This window comes from Calidris pugnax, unplaced genomic scaffold (genome assembly GCF_001431845.1).
Source record: "Calidris pugnax isolate Ruff unplaced genomic scaffold, ASM143184v1 scaffold63, whole genome shotgun sequence".
NCBI classification, from domain to species: domain Eukaryota; kingdom Metazoa; phylum Chordata; class Aves; order Charadriiformes; family Scolopacidae; genus Calidris; species Calidris pugnax.
The window spans coordinates 1,081,253-1,098,905 of NW_015090852.1; the positions used below are offsets into that span (position 1 = coordinate 1,081,253).

General features: G+C 39.1%; 1 protein-coding gene across 8 annotated transcripts in view; it reads left to right on the forward strand.

Moving 5' to 3' along the window:
* RALGPS2 (Ral GEF with PH domain and SH3 binding motif 2) overlaps positions 1–17,653 on the forward strand; it is a 164,375-nt gene that overhangs the window by 26,720 nt on the left and 120,002 nt on the right. Inside the window, exon 1 of one of the 8 annotated variants that reach the window (XM_014943456.1) lies at positions 13,230–13,342. The exons of the other annotated variants lie outside the window; for them this stretch is intronic. The gene's annotated coding sequence lies outside the window, so the exon portion shown is untranslated. Of the gene's footprint in view, positions 1–13,229; positions 13,343–17,653 lie in introns of those variants that run through there. 8 annotated transcript variants of the gene reach the window in all.

Genomic DNA, 17,653 nt, shown 5'->3' on the forward strand with positions numbered 1-17,653 from the left:
GGCTCGGCAGCGCCCTCTCCCCCGTCAGCGTCCGCGGGGTGCGTGTGTGTGTGTGGAATTGTGTGTGTGTGTGTGTAGGGCGACGGCGGTGCCCGGGTTCCCCTCCCTCCCTTTCCCCCGGGGTCTTGCCGCAAGATGGAGGGATGCGTGGCTGTGGAGCGAGGCCTCCAGTCGTTAACACCACCACTCCCTACCTCCGCTACCTGCCAGAGGTGCCGGAGAGCAGGTTGCGGCCTGGATGGTGGAGGGACGCGGGGAAGTTGCCCCCTGTCTAAGCTCGGGGCGGGGTTTGGGGGGAGTAAGCCGCCGGCCGGGCCGAGGAGGTTGTTTGCGTGTGCGGGGATGGATGGAGAGAGCCGCGTTCCCGCGTGGGTCAGCGGGCTCTGCGCCGCGGCGGGGCCTGAGGGAGGCCGGGGTGGAGGGAGGCGGCGCGGTGGCTGTCGCCGGGAGATACCGCTATCCGGTCAGCCCTTCACCGGGGCGGGGGGCACCTTCCCCGTTGAGTAACGGCGACAGGAGGGGTAGGGCAGCGCGACCCCGGGTGGGGCTGGGAGGGGTATCCAGGGCATCAGCTCGGTATAGCGTTTCTTTTATATAAACCGGGGTAAGTCCAGAGCACCAGCCCTGTGTTTCCTTGCGGTAGACAGGGTTTAGAGGGTGGACAAATAGATGTTGTTTATGTGACGTGAGGCGTGTTTGGCACGTTTCTTTTCTGGCAGCAGATTCTGGAGAAGCAATTATGCGGCCGTATTTTAAACCAAGATGAGCGGTGATGATAGGTAGTAGTTTGGAGTAACTTGTCCCTGTGTGTTTAATAGTAGTTACCGGCCTGTTGAAATTCCGTGGATGTGTTTATCTGTTTGAGGCACCTTTGTGCTGACAAAAGGTGCCTTTGCAAAGGTCTTATTCCCTGCCACCCTTCTGTGCCTATGCTAAACTAAGGGGCTTTGCTGTCACAGGTAGCTCGAAGAGACAGGGGCAATTTCTTTTCAAATGGATAAGCAGGAGATCAAATGTTCTGTAGACTTACGGTTTTTGAGTTTATCTCAAGGCTGGGAAGTGTCATAGGATGCCTAATGATTATTTTCTTTTTTTTTTTTTTCCTTGTCACTGTCTGCCTCTGTAGGTCACTTGATTTTTAGTAGTATCGTGGTGGTATTTTGTTTCAAAGCAAAATGGGCTTAACTTTCCATTTACATCCCAGTGGTTTGCAGCCTTTTTTGATATGTGGACGTAGTGTGGTTTTTAGTGGTTGTGCGCATTTTTGTTCAATGAACTTTGACTCGCCAGTCGTTATTTTTAATATTTATTAGGTCTCAGCAAGCTATTAGAAATAATACATGGACCAAAGATTGAAAACTACTGACACTGTTGTTGTTTTTGTATTATTTTCATCAAATGGTTCAATTTTTGGCCCTCTTAAACCAGCATCAAATACAGAACAGTGAGAAGTAGAAAAATATATTATTTCCCAGAGCTTTCTTTTGACAACATAGACGTATTTTTTCATGTATTATTGTAAGATTTAGTATGTGTGGTAATGTAGCCAGAGGACTTCCCATAGGCACATCTACATGAGCTGTTCTGCTTTCAGCCCTGCTTCTGTAAATTGATATGATCCACACAGATGCTAAAACTGCTTCAGTGATTTGGTACCATCAAGCACCATAGTATAGAAGTTGGTAATTGCCTGTGATCTTTACTAGCAGTGCCTTTGGTTACTCTGAAAAATATTTCACGTTTCTGGGATAAATAATGAAATGTCACTTATTTTTGTTGGTTTTGTTATTTGTGTTTATTTTTTTTTTTTAAAGAGAAATCTCTTGCAGAAGCAAAACTATTACTGCTTTGTACAGCTTCTGCGCATCCCTGCATGTGGGCTGTCTGCAGTCTTGCTCGGAAGTTTGGTAAAGCTGGGTCACTTGAATTGAAAGAGTGCCCTCTGGTGACATCTGTCTTTAGAGTTTGAACTGTATGTAAAGAAGCACCCCTGCTAGTCTGAAATTAAATATTCCTCCCCCAAAAGCTGGAGATGTGTTCTGCACTGAAATGCTGTTGTGGCACGGCTGAGATGAGGGGCAAGCAGTCACTTGCAAATATACATCGAAGATGTACAGCAGTCGTTTGGAGTCCCTTGCCCCCTTGTGAAATAGTCTAACTTGTAACTTATTTTGCTAGATTTTGGTAAGCAATGTTTGATTCCTCAGTCCAAGGGAGGGGGGGAAAAACCCTAAACCCTCTTTATGAGGCTATCGTGTTTACTATCAGGTTTTTTTGTTTTGTTTTGTTTTGTTTTTTCCTCTGAAACCTGCATTTGTGCAGGATAGATCTTTTCCCTTCCACACGTACATCTTGCTGGTGACTGAGTAGATTGAAAATCCCGGTATTTAGATGTTTTTATTGATCTTGATGCTGCTTCTCACCAGTGAACAAGTATGAAGTTACAGGGCTAACTCTTTAACTTCAGTTACTTGTGTAAATTTTTATTTTTAAATTGGCTATATTTGTAATAAATGTGTTTAAGACTTCAGAAAGCTAATTAAGTCTTTATATGCTAATGTTCTACTTGACATGTCTTTGAATATTAAAACGTTTGAATTGATAAGGACACACCTCCATCTTAAACAGTTGCTTCCTCTATTTTTTATTTTTTCACTGAGATTAGGAATTAATCTTTTCCTTTATATTTGCTTGGAGCTGAGTCATTTGGGCTCCTCCTTTCATTCAATAAATGCAGCTGAGTTGAAAACTTCCTTTAAGGGCGGGGAGTGTAATTGGTTGTGTTTTGTTGAAGTGTAAGACATCAAAGGCATGGTGTATTTCTGATCTGAGTGTTGGTTTAGAAAAGATACTTAAAAATGCTTTTTCAAAGTAATGAGTAAACATTTATGTTAATAACCTTTACATTTAGATATCTGGAACTGCTGCATTAGAATAATATTTTAATATTCATGCGTGTGTAGTATTTATTGCATGAACAGAAGCTTTGTGTGCTTCATGTTTTGTCTATTTATGAACTAATCACCTTAAAAAACTGCTAAAGCAAGAGAGTCTTTGTGTTACAGTTGGGTGTTTTAAGGAGATGCTGTGTATGCTTATTCACCTAGAATGTGTGGATGTGTGACTGCGACTCTTTTTCCTTTACAAAGATCCTTAAAGTCCTGGTAAGGAATCCAGGGAAAATGGCACTGGAATCCTTGTGGGCAAGCTGGTACCTCCCAGTATTCTGCTGAGCAGAAAGAGGACATCTGAAATTGGATATTGAGGGGTGTTAGATAAAGGGGCTTGCAACTCTTGCTGCTGCAGTGGCAGTCCGGTCACTGGGCTAAGCTAGTGACAGCAGCTTTGTGCAGTCAGAAGGAGCTGTGTAAAACACAGAAGGTAGGGGGAGAAAAAAGGAGAGGTTGTAATCAGCAGCATGGTACCTTCTGAAGATTTGAGCTTAGCATGGTACAAATGATGGTTGTTGAACCTGCTTGTTGGTTGAGGAAGAGGGATGCTATTTCCTGTCAGTTTATGAGGACAGTTTGTCTAGAAAAACTGACCCATCCACTGAAACTTATAGTATAGGAAAATGAAATACTGGGAAATCTAGTGGGCCTTTACTAAGTATTTTAAAATATAATGTTCATTACATGCATAAAAGGTTAGTGTTTACTGTCTTGGGCTCACTGTTCTGAGGTGTGCTGCTCTGGAGTATGCTCACAGCTGGTCTTTTCAAAACTCCCTACAGGCTTCCAGGTGGGTTGTAGACTGTCAAATGGCACAAATGGTGTCCTCCTTGAACTCACAGAGGTGCCTTGAGAATGCTCTCAGAATCCTTGTTATCCCAGCTTTATCGTCAGGGTAACTTTTTCCATGGCTGTAACTTCAGTGGAGAGAATTGACTGCCTTCATGCTTATTGTGTGCCTTTCTGTAAGTAAGAATAGGATTCCCTTTTCCTTTTCCTGTTGTCTTCCATCCCAGCTACAAGAATGACAGTTTAGGTAGAACTGCACGGGAGAAAAAGAAGCTGTGTATCTTGTAGGTCCCAGAAGCTTTGCCCGTTTCTGTAGGGCTGCACTAGTCAGGCTGTGTTTTGGCTTTGTGACTGTGTCAGATGCATCAAGTTGTCAAGGTTTCCCATCCTGGAAAATTTTGGTGTGTGTTGCAGTGCACCTCTCTGCCTGTCACTCTCAGGCTCCAGAGCTGCTCGGTCAGAACATCAAGAAATGCTCGTCAGCCCCTCGTATGCATCATATTTGTGGTTTAAAACCCTGCTTATTTCTCAGTGGTAAAGAGCAGCCTCCTTTGTTAAAGATTAAGCATGTAACATGGCAGTTGATTTGATGCCAAATTTGAGAGAGCAATGAATCTGTTGCTGTTTGATGGTTAAATGGAAGTGCACACACCACAACCACCCCGCCTTTTTTCCTCGTGGAGGCAGATACTGCTTATAGTCCCCTATGATAGGATTCACCTTGGTGCAAACTCTTAAGAATAGTTATTTACTCTGTTTCTTTGAAGTGTCAGACTTGTGACCTATTCTTTCTGCCTGTTTCAGAATTTTCTTTATATGTGTACATACGAATAGATTTTGTAGGCAGTGTAAGCTTTAGATTGCAAGTGAACTGGGAGAGGCGTATGTCTGCCCTATTTTCTCTGGTCTATCTGGGGAGACTTACAGTCTCCCCCATATATTGCAAGTGTGACCACAACAGTTAGTGTAGCTCAGTGCCTCATCAGCATGTAGTTGAGATTTGAACATGGATTAGAACAAGCTGGCTGAAGTTCAATCCAGATAAAATATACATGATGATGTGGATGTAATTATCAGCCTTCCTAATTGAAGGAGTGCATTTGCCATTAGGTAGGAGTGTTAGTGCCCTCTGGTGACTTGAGTTTATTAGTTGTTGTTCTTAGCAATCGTATTGAAGCAGTAAAACAATTTTTAAAAAATCTTTGACTTGAAGATTGAGACCTCCTAACCTGATTAGAGCTGACTAGAATTTGGCCGGAAGTGGTCTCTGCCCCTCCTCCCATTGGTTTTAGATTGTTATAGCAGTTCCTAGTGCAAGTAATGAGATGGAACTGGTGGAGAGCCTGAGCCAGTTAAGGAAGAGAGAAGAGCATTCCCTGGGGATAAGCAGAAATGCCAGAGAGGGAAACTGATCCTTAGGCTTGCTGTGGGGTCCTCTGCTGAAAAGTGGTTGGCCCAATTCAGTAATTCCTTGGAGCTTGGAATTACCTGTAGTAATTCCTCTTCACTTGTACTGCTCTCTGAGGGCTGAACCACTCTGAGTGGCAGATAAGAAATACCTAATGGGGGTTGCAGAGGCGAAGTTTGAGGTGTGCTGGCTTTCATGCTGGAACTCCATTTTAAAGCCATTTGGAGGTAAAATGTGGTGCAGAAGGTTTTGCTGGGTTTGGAGCCATCTCAGTAGGAGTCAGTGGTGCTGATGCTTTGGGATGTATGTGTTACCACTTTTTCTCTTTAATGGAGATGTGATATTGGCAGCAATCAATTAAGTCTGAAGTGACCTAGGACTGGCTATCGGCTCTCTGACTGTTGTTGTAGTGTGGCATTAAAAGCTGTTTGATTTGTGACTCCCTCATTATTCATTAAGGGATAGCTTTGTGACTATGGAATTTGTTCTCCTCATTGAGACAAGCTCAGATTGATCATGCTGGGGAAGAAGAATATTGATCTTTTTTAAAAGCTGAAGGTGTATTTTTTAGATAATAATGGCTAGATAAAACTGGCAGAGAACCTGAAAAAGTGATCTTAATGCAGTTTGTAAATTGGATTGCACATTATTTAGGTGTCCAGGGTTTGGGATAATTGTCTAAACTATAGTATTATATTTTCATTTAGATTTAGAATAAGTGGCGTAATGTCACAGAGTGACTGGAGTAGGACCAATAAATGAATAAAGAGAACCAGTACAAAGCACATTTTCTGCTGTGATACAAACTTTACAGATTAATGTATAGGCAGGCAGAAACCTCAGGTGAAAAGCTGAAAGTCTCAATTTGCTAAGTTTTTCTTTAAAAGCTTCATGTGTGAATCTGTTATTGAAAAGGCAAGTAAGCACAGGTGGAGTCCTGTCTTGTTAGTTCCATGTGAAACTCAAACTTGTGAACTCTTTAAAATACTGTGTTTCTAGACCACTTGTGTTATTGCCAAGTTGTTAGTTTAATCTTCTAATTGCTCTTAAATTCTGTTACTTTCTTGGTAAAGTTGGGGTCATCCACAGTTGTAACAAATTTAAACTGGTTTCTAATTGAATTAGATTTTGACCCCACATGCAATGGGTCAACTTATTTATTGGTTGCTCATTTCTCTCGCTGTTTTGGCAGAAATACCAGTGGGGTGAACTGCATCAGGGAACTTACTCAGCTAAGAAATTAAGCTGCTTTTTATTTTTTTTCCTTGCCTTGTTTTTAAATTTGACAGTTTCCCCAAACAGTTTATTCTTCAGACATACAAAATCTTGCACTGATGTCATGGCAGAGAAAGGAATGAAAAAAAGCAATTAGTGGTGGAGATGACTGGCAAGTATAAAATCAGAGTTCCCATAAACCAGCTGAAATCAATTAAGTGGATCAGTTGGCCCTTTTATTATAGCTGAGCTTGTGGTGTGCTGATTTCTGGTACTGGAGCATAAGCTCAACTCTATCTTGAACTTCTAGCTGGGTTTGCAAGTCTGGGAACTTGGGAAAAAGGTCTTAGTTTCAGATTTCATGCAGAAATATTTGAGGCATTATAGGATCCTTGTGACATTTCTGATAATTGCTTTTGTGTAGAACTATCCTTGACAGTTATTGCATATTTTACAATACGCTGGTAGAGTTGGGAATGATGATGGTGTTACTGGAAATTTGGTAATATAGCCATTTGTCTGATCAAGCAAAACCAATCTAGAAGCCTGTAAAGTATTTTGGGGATTCCAAAAGCACATGCAATTACCTTACTTGTGGGAAGTGTTAGAAAGCACGTTTTGGATCTCAAAATGCACGTAAATTGTTTGAAGTGCTAAATCGATAGAAGAAAAACTGGCCCAGAGATTTGGGCTAGTCTCTCTCCCATTAATGCATCACTGTTTTGTGCTATCATTAATTAGTAACTCTAATATCATGAGGTGTATTGATAAAGCATATGGTTAAGTGGGTGACTCATGACCATTCTATTTCCTCTCCTACTCTGTCACATAATTAACTTTCTCTGGGTGGTTAAAGGGCATCTGAACTGTGCTGCCGTTGCTAGCAAGTCCAGACCACTCTGCCAACAGCCTTGTCTTTGATTACCAGCCAGTTTTCCCATGTGCTTTGTTGGTAAGTGTACCTGAGTGGTGGCAGCTATGTCATTTATTTTTAGAATAATAGTCACCTACTTTTAGACTGGCCATTTTGTTTGGGTGTTAGTTGTCAGGCTTGCCTGGTAAGTACCTTTAAATAATTGTGATATTCTTACTGATCAAACTTTTATGGAAAAATACGAACAGGCATTTTGGAAAGGAGTACTGTATAAAAAGAGTAGAATCTATTGAAATCAGTCCTTCCGTTCAGTTGAGAGAATCTTCAAGTATCTTCTGGAGCACAGAATACAAAATTACTGAAGGGCTTAGCAGGGTTTCTTCTTAGCTGCACAGCAGCCCTGTGCCTCTGAGAACCATGGATGTGGTGGAGAGTGAGCAGCCTGAAACTTGAGATGCTTGTTAGGGCACATAAAACCTGGGCCTTGCAGGTCTGCCTTAAAATATGATGAGGATAAATATTACTTAGGTATAAGACTGCATTATTATTACTTTTTAGTATGCCGTGCATGGGTGGTGTCAAGTGTGCAGTTTCTAATGAAACCGTTTTCCATTTTATTTATATGGTAACAGCAAGTGTCCCTCTGTAGTAGAAGTATTTTTGCTGCTTCCTATTTGAAAAGTGCTTGGCTAACCACCCAGCCCTGTTGATGATACATAATTTCTTATAATCCACTTTTGGTGGTTTTTTCCTACCAGTCTGGGTCTATTTCAGTTTTATTTTGAACAGATTTTGCCAGATAACTCTTTGGTTATAGATTCTGGTATTCTTACTGATATGCCTTACTAAAATTGATTACTAATGGACAATAACTTTCTTTCTGATCCAGTCTAGTGTCTAGTTTATGGCATTTCCAGTCATGGTAATAGGTAATTTTTAATGGCACTTTAAATAAGTATGTATTATGTTATATTGGACAAGGTCTTCATTACAAATGTACCAAAGGTAGCAGTACCAAATGCAATCACAGTACGACACTGTGATTCTTTTGTTGTGGTTAGTTTTTTTTTATATACCCATGTGTAGATCTAGGTGTGCTGGCAGGAAGTTATTTTGTTTGTGGAAGTTGTTCAGCTCTACTGGCAATATCTATTAAAGTGTTCACCCAGAATACTTCTAAAGGACTTTGGAGAAGAAAATGACGTTAACCAAATTGTAGTCAGGAGATCAAATAAAAAGGCAAGCTTGATACTGTTTTCACTCGAGGTGGGTGCCAGATATACAATGTTTTATGAAACTGAAGGCATATTAAAGTGATATTAAAGAAGTGGAAAAACTGCTTTTGAGGTACAGCATTTCTTTACCTTTGAAGAACAGCAGCTATTCATGGGCAGATAGGGAGCTGTAGGACGTGCTTGCAGATAGGGCTTCCTCAATGTCTGCATGTAATGGCATGCTGTTGTACCTAATTAACTCGCTTACTTTTTTTTTTAATGTGGGTAGGGTCTGTGTGATGACAACTCAAACTATATTTCATGCTGTGACTTGTGTTTAGTATTTCTGAAAACTCAGTCTTGGCTCTCTTCTGAAGCTATCTTAGTGGTAGAAAGGCTTCTTCATTAGGACCTGGTTCATGTTTCAGATAAGATAATTTAACTTCTCTTAAAAGAAGTATTCATACATGTGTGTATATGCTAGCATTCAGGGACTTCAGTTTGTTAAAGAGATAAATCTAAAAATTCTATTGGAGATGAGTAATCGGAACTGCTTTAGTTTCTTCTCTTTTTGGTTATGGATGTTGTATGACTAGGAGAAGGAAAAGAAGCATCTGTGTATTTGTTTTTACATGATCCCAAATTATTTTTTGTATGTACAATGGAAAGTTTTAAAGTATTTAAGGTGACATTATGCCAGGGCATCTAGAAAAATGTAGTAAAAATCTTTTTTTTTTTTCTCCCTTGTGAAACTGTGTGCCTTCCCTGTTCAATTTGATTAGCTTATGGGAGGAAACTGGAATGCCCACGGGTCTGGAAGCAGAGTTGTACACTTACAGCATGTGCTTGTTTTAAGTCCAAAGTGAATATATGCAAAGTGCTTATAAATTTTTAAACTAATTCAGACTTACTGTAACAAAGGTGTGTGCACTAATGATTTGCGGCTGACACAGTTTTGTTGCGGAATAATTCTTTATCTGAATTTTATAGCTTGGTAATAAGACAATAAAGACATTAATTGAAAAGGTACTGTTAAGGCCAAAAAAAACCCCATTATAAAGGATAGCTTAGGAAAATACAAAATCTGTTGTGCAGATCTATGTAGTAATACAATTGAGAAGTGTGTCATATGTGTTATGCTAAGTTAGGCATAGAAATCTAGTTAGCTTATGTTGTCATATTGCTAAATAGGGAAGCTTGTTTGATAAATAATGCAAGTAGCTAACATGAAAGATGTCTTGCTAAGCTATTGTGCCCACAAAACTTTTGTTAAATCCATATTTATTTGTAAACAAAGGTATATTGTAGAAAAGTTGAGAGATTTAAGAAATTACTTCAGCAGTACCTATATTTTTTTTTTAAAGTTAGCTCTTATTTTCATGACTCTAGAAAAAAAACCCATGGTTTCACATACTACTTATTCTCCTCTTTCTATGAAGTGATAGTCTTAAGTGGATAACAGAATCAGGCAGTAATGGAGTTAAAGGAAATAGACAGAAGTGAGATTTCTCCAGGGAACAGGAAAAAGACAGACTTCCCTTGCTGTCTTGGGATGTGCTGTGTTGCTTTTGGGTGTCAGATTTCTGTGTGGACTGGTACTGAATGTCATGGATATCTTCTTGATTTTACTTGTTGGAGTGAGGGATGGAAGATGAGGAGAAGTGATGGGCTTCATCAACTGAAGTTTTTGTTGCTGGTCTCTTTCTCTGGTGTCATCTTTCCCTATTACATTCCAGGTCATTAATGGAATTGGATATCTTTTTTCCCCTAGGGCAATAGGGCGTGTTTCTATGATCTTATCATTAGACTAGCTGATCTAGTGGCTTTCTTTGTGGCTTTTTCTGTATTTATGATTATCCTAATGTTGGTAGAAGTGCTTTGCTTACAGGAAGAAAATTGCAATCTTTTGGAATTGGCAGCTTCGCTAATGCAGAAGACTTTTTTTTTTTTTATCATTGGCATCTTCGCTAATGCAGAAGACTTTTTTTTTTTTTTAATGTAACAATTCTCATAATCAGAAAACACATCTTGGAAGATAAAAAGGGGTTTTGCCTAGGCTGGAAATGCCATTTGCAAATAGTGCAATAGCTGGGTTGAGCATGCAGTTGGGTTCCAGAGTGAGTTGATGTTGAGTTTGCTTCATTCCTCAGTGAGGGACCTGGTTTATGCGGCAATCTCTGTGGTAGAGCAGCCCCATTGCCTGCTATTTGATAGCTTTGTCAGATTTACAGTATTTAGCCACATGCAACTCAGCTGGGAAATCCTGCCCTGCTCGTGGAAAAAAAATAGATTCTTAAGATTGGAAAGATCCTGTAAATCACTATATGAATATTGCATTTAAATTGGTAGCTGCATTTGCTGGTTTTGCTGAGATTGTTTTTCTCTGTCTTGGAGGTAGTGGAAGATAAGTTTGTGTAGCTCATTAAAATATCTTAGCTTTTACATGATAAAGCTGTTCAAAAGTATACCATCTGCCAAAAGCACATTAACCATTTTGTGACTACAGTGGTGTTTCAACCGTAAGATACTGATACTCAGTTTGTGACATGGCTGGCTCTCATTTATGTTTAAATAACATTCAGGACCAAAATGAACCTCCTCAACTTGGCAAGCTGAATGTGAAACTAACTAAAAAATTAAAGTATTTCCAGAGTGCAGCCAAGGTATTGTCTTTTTTTGGCCATTCTTATAGCAGGTAAGAGGCAACTCACTTCCTGGTAGTACAGAATGGGGAAACAAATTACTAATTGGTGTGTTGATTTTGGTTTTTTGTTTTTTAAAAAAATGAAACAAAACAAAAATCCCCAAAATTATTCACAAATGTGGATGATCTCAGAAACAAAACAAAACCCCCCAAAATTATTCACAAATGTGGATGATCTTGGCTTTGAGACAACACCGAAAGATCTGCTTTTATTTAGTTAAAATATATTTATTTAAGTGTAGGAAAAAAAATTATCCTTGTGTTATTTTACCAGATTATTATAGGTCAGATTTTCAAGATCCTCCATGGGCAGTATCAGTTGAATCTCTCATGGTGATGACACCATGAAGTGTGGCAGTATCACCAGGTATCAAAACACAATGAAACCTTCTGTCAAAGACCTAGTAGGGCTAGGAAAAACAGGTGTCTCTTTGCTTCTGCCCCTCTGTGATACACAGTTGATTTGGTGTTAGTTGCTTATTGGACTCTATTTCACAACATGAGAGGTCGCAGCTTTTCTTTCCTGTTCCTGGATTATGGCCTTCTATTGCCAGTACACTTCATTTCTCATTCTGGGGTCCATGGGCTTTCTTAACCTCTGAATGTTTGTTTGGCAGTCTTGCTTTTCTCTGTTGCTTTTTCAGGAAGGACGAAATGGGCTGTGATCTACCTCTGCTGCCTGTTAATGTTGGAGGGGAGAGGCCACATGAATAACATCTTTGTTTGGGCTATCTGAGTATTCATGGCAGTGCTGCCTTTCCTAGCTAGGAGAACATACCCATGCCACAAGTTGATTGCTTGAAGCGATGCATTTCAAAATAGCTTTCTGTGACTATTTTTCAGGATCTTCTTTGTACTTACTATGAAGTAGAATGTTTTTGTTGGAGGCTTGAAGCCAAGTTTCATCAAATCTTGCTAGAAGGAAATAAGGGGAGATTCAAACAGATCTCAAGGGGTTTTTTTGTAATAATGTTTATCCACTCTTTCATATGTTTTTTAGATTAAAAAAAATTCACATCAAGAGAGCAAGAAATGAAGTAGAGAGCAAGAAATGAAGTAGATTGTATCGTTTCATTCTGCTTGAGCACTATATTTGGACATACTTCTTTCTCTTTGAACCTACACACTTTTTAAATTAGATCGTTAATGCCTTTTGTGTTTTCTTTAAACTAGAGAATCAGAATTCTTTAGAGGGGGACACCTGTGAGGGTCATCTAGTCCACACTGTTGCTCAGGGCATGGCAAAGACAGTTATTGGTAGAACCATTTGAAAATACTGCAGTGTAAAGTATTTTAATACATATTGTTATGTCATCAAAGAATACCTCTGAAATTGCAAGTTTAAACCATTTCGGAGAATCAAATTCACTCCTTGCTACAATATTGCAGTGACGAGGTGACTTGTCTTAAATTCCCAATAATCAGGCATTAAAAATGCTTAAATGGAGTAGAATTTAAAAGCATGTGATTCTGCCAACAGGGTTCTCCAACTGGCAGCCTGTTTCTGCAGGGCACCAAAATATCCTGCTGGCAACTGGGTTCCCTGTTCAGCTCTCCCAGCTCAGTTTGTTTCCCAGTACAGATTTCTCTTCACTGGGGCTTTCTTGTTGCTTCAAGCAAGGCTACGCACTGTCTGCTGTGCATTGACCACTTACTACTTATGTTGACAGGTTTCCTTGAACCTCTAGGACAAGGATGGTTTAATGTCAGTAATGAGGAAGTAGTATCAAATCTTAGTGAAAATTCTAACTTAGTCTGCTTGTTCCAAATACTTAAAAACTTCTCCTCAGACCCTTTCAGTTATCTGTATTAGTCATGGCCTCTTTTCATGTTTTCCCTCCTGTTCAAGGTAAATCTTGCATGACAGCAAAAATGCTTGTCTCGGCCAAGCTGTGTGTTAGGGTGGCTGAAACATTAAATTTCTTTTTTACTAAAACTCTTGAGGCAGCAATAAAGGGCATGACAGGGTCTCAAATAAGTGTTGTATTTTCATTTAGGTGAGATGAAGAATAAATTTTAATTGTTTTGTCCAGAATGGCTAATCTCTGTTGCTTAAGAGAAAGCCAGTGCTATTGATTAGTCTGGTCCAGAAGATCACCTCTCTGTAGAAGAGTGGAGAAGAAGACTTTTGTGCAAAGGACAGAAATCCTGCATGTTTTCCTGCCAGAGAACAGGAAAGCTTATCTGGTAGGTGTTCTAGGATCTGAGGATCTTTGCATTTGTTCTAATTGTGATTCCCCCAAGATTTGCGCTACTCCGTTGTTTTAACACTGTGATGGTTTTGGTCATACTAGACAGGAAAGCAAAGCATTTTCTAACAATATGCTAAGATTAGAGATTTCAGCTGTTAGTACTAACTGAAGTAGCAGTTTATAGTGGAATTATTATTCTTTTTTTGAAGGTGCTAGTCTGTGAACTTTTTAAAGATGCATTTAACATCACTGAATGGTCACATAATAATGGTTTTTGTATCCCTAATTGTGATACCCTGCCATCTGACAGTGTGGGCTTTCTTGCATTATAGCATTTTAGATTATTTTTTTAATCAGTTAAAAGATTAGCACAAAGATGAACATAACTTTATTTTCTGTTAAATGAACCGTTAACACTTTCTTAATGAAATCATGCTGTTTATCAGCTGTAAAACAGTAGATTTACATTCAGAACACCATTTTCCTCCAAATCTCTATTGAAACTATACTGTATACAGGCTCTCTGTGTCATTGGTCTTGGACCCAAGTTTTCTGTTTGCATGTCTCTGCACTTAAATCAATTTTTAATGCATGCATCCATTGATTTGGCAAAAATGGACCCAGCTGCATTTCATGAGCTGAAGGATATGTTTAAGTAATAATTATCCAGTCATCCACTGAATAGCTCAAATATCTAAGTAGAATTTGGGTAGGATATCACTTGTGAACTTAGTGCTGAGTTTGTAGCGCTGGAGTAATTTTTAAAAGTCCTGCTTGCCAAATTGTATCGAAGGCATATTGGAATCTTTGGGTAAGTGAGCTGGACTTGACTCCTAAATAGTGAAAAGACCAGCAAATGCTGCTATTCTGTCAGCAGCTGATGTGCTCTTAGAGTCATATAAAAAGTCCAGGGTTCCCCATGCTTTCTGTGAGATCTGGAAGAAAATGCTTGTCCCTGCTTTCATCATGTGTAGCTGTTCTCACTTGGCTTAAGTATCTACGGTCTTTCTGTACCTGTCAAACCATGCAGGCCAATCAGCCTTGTGTGTACATGAGCATCTTGTGCATCTACAAACAGAATAGCATTGCTCTACCTCCTTAGGAAGTAATTTGAGAATTTATTTTATGTCCTTGGTCCCTGGTTAGTTGAAAGCTGTCGCGTGGGCTGTAAAGAACTTTATAGTTTATCTTCCCCCTGCAGTTTGCCTTTTTTAACAGTTTTGTAAAAAGAATTTGAGGCTTGCTTTTACTACCAGTAGAGATCTACAAATGGTTTTGCATAGCTGGTTCTTGTGATTTGCTAGCTGTGCTTATCAAATTTATGCTTGTTTTACATCTCGGTGTCTTTTTGATGTCTTCTGGAAAACATTGTATTCTACATCAATTATACAAGTGCTACAAACTCTGTAGTTATTATGTAATTCCTTCTTTAAAGCAGATCTTTCATCAATAATGTAAATAAATGGTGTAGAAATACTTCTACCAGGGCTCTCACTTGTACTGTCCATTTACCTGAAATCACATTTAGTTTTTCTGGTGATTCAACTGTTGTTGTTAGTGCACACGAAATAAGGTGGGTATACCAGAATTTCAGGCTTTTAAATAAATTACTGTCTGCCTGAGTATCTAAAGAGATAAGATTTCCCTGCAATGTAATGTAAGTTTCTGTTTTGAAAACAAGAAAGTAAGTCTGATAACATCTTAAAAATATACTATGCTTCCTCATGAAAATGTTCATTTTATGCTTGGTCTCCAACTTCAGGAGCTTTGGCTAGATCATTGGCATCTGGCTGGGCCAGCTGACAAATCCTCAGTGGATTTGTGTGGTGGTTCGCAAACATTTAAAACAAGGTCACAACATCCACTTGGTTTGTTGTAGTCCTCAATTTGTGTGAATTAACTTGTATTTCTTCAGTTTCTGTACCATGTTTTTTTAGGCAGGTGCTTTGGTGGTCAGCAGTTACTGACTGGTCATGGGTGAAGAAAAGTATTTAATATTAAACTATTGGAGTTTGGGTCTTTACCAGCTGTCTCATCAGTTGCCTGATTTACTGAGGTTCTTCCAAAGAGAGTTAGAAATGTGGGAAATATGTGGATGCTTGGATGGATAAATAACCGGTTTGTGTATTGTTTGCTTGTAGAAGTTGGATGCACTGAGCTTGACACGCTTTCCTAAACAAATGCATGGGATACTGGCACAGGCAGAAGGCCCAGCACTCTTTCCCAAATGTCTGTTTTATTTCCACGTGACATTCATCAAACTAAATATGGGCAATTCATATGCTATTGGTTTTTCCTGTTAGCACCATTTCTATAGCAACAGTGCAAACTTCCATATAGAGCTAAAAAAAAAGAATAATTGGAGAGAACACTGTTGAAATGTTGTCATCACAGTTGTTATTGATAAAGACTACTCATCTCCCTGAAAGCTGAATTTTAAACCAGCCTAGGATGATGTGTATCTTGTACAAGAAAGATCTTCATTGTCTATTAATGCTTTACACAAAGAAATTACAGTAAAATATTCTCTCAACAGTATTTCTTCTTCCTGAATGAGGAAGTCAGGCATTCAATGTGAGAGTTTTGCTTTCTTTTCCCTACATGTAAATCTTTTTTGTCTTACTGTACAAAGGAAGTGTGCAGTATGTACCCAGTCTTTAATTCTGTGGATTTGGAGGCTGTTACTCAGAAACAGTTGGTACTTTGTCATCTCTTGGTTGCTAAAAATCTATCCCTGGGATAGTTTGATCATCTTCGTTTTGATTTGACTGTTTGCAATTTTGACTCTAGCACTTAATGCCCATAGAAGTTTATTCAATCAGTTGCATAGATATTTGAGTTTTCTTTGCATGTGTAGTCTTTGATGTGTAATTTTACAGAGAATAATGAGTCTGGATCCTCAGTCTCAGTTTTCATCATGGGTTTTTCTGTGCTTTTGCCATGTGAGTTGTAGTGACTGTTGGTTACAGATTGCCTGTTAGCCTGTTGACAGTAACAAAACTCATGCTGTCAGTTGTCATCTCTATTATAGAACATGTGAGTGTGTAGTTGCACATAAAAATTTTATTTAAATATTTTTTCCAAGTCTTTTTCCTGTGGAGTACTACTTCTGAGAGAAGGTACGTCACCCATTTGGGTATCTTTTTCCTGTGGAGTACTACTTCTGTTCTGAGAGAAGGTACGTCACCCATTTGGGTCTGTTTATAGATTGTTATAATAATTTTCTTTTTCTAGTCTTCTGCTGGAATTTTTAGTGTTGCCTATTGAATTTAAAAAACAGTTAAAACAAAGAATATAAAAATGCAGCTTTATTTGAATTAAAAAAAAAGAAGTTAAAACAAAGAATATAAAAATGCAGCTTCTAGTGACGTTCACAGTGAGTGTGTTGTGCTGATGTGTATTTTTGCTGATGTGCAGTCTAGAATAGTAGAGTTTCACAGTGAGTGTGCTGTGGTATTTTTGCTGATGTGCAGTCTAGAATAGTTCTTCCTAGTCACATGTTTGCATTATCGAGAAATGAAGCAAAACTGTGGATCTGAGTACCTCGGAAACGAATATTTGGATCTTGAAGTTCATGCTAGCAGCATTCCGTGCTCCTCTTTTGCGTATTCTTACGCATGATTTCTCTATTCAGAACGTTGTTCATGGATGTATTCCTGCTTTGTTAGTTCCACTGGTACCGTGCCTGCACATCTAACCCATATCAAGAATATTTTGCAAACTGAGCATCAGTTAATCAACAGGACATTAAGCCTTTACTACTCTTCTTGTTTGCAGACAAAACAGATTGCTGCATGGCCACGTAGTGCTTGGAAAAGCTACTTGTGGAAAGCTTATCATCTTATAGGACTGGCTAATTAATTAAAGGGATCTACTTCTAGTTTATTTCCTATTTATTTTCCTTACCCTCTTTTTACTTCTTATTCTTGGAAATAAATATCAGTAGTTCCTATCTTTCAAAAATGTCTCTAGGTTGTGATTTCTCTTGTTTTGTGTGTTTGAGGTGAGGAGGGATCCTCCTCTGGTTCCTGGCTAAGCAAGCCTGATTTCTTTCTTCAGATATTTCAAAAAACATTGCTCAAACTATCAGTAGGCTTGAATTCTGGAGAGGGAGATGGAGGAGGGCAGAACCTTGTAATACTCAATGTACTTTCTGTGCTAAAATAATTTGGTTCCCTAATGCTTACCCTTTTGGCATATGGGAGGAAAAACAAGCCATACATCATAACTTCAGATGGTCAGTCTGTTCTGACAGCAATTGTAAAACAATAGCCAAATCCAAAGGAATAAAATGTTCTTCTGTGCA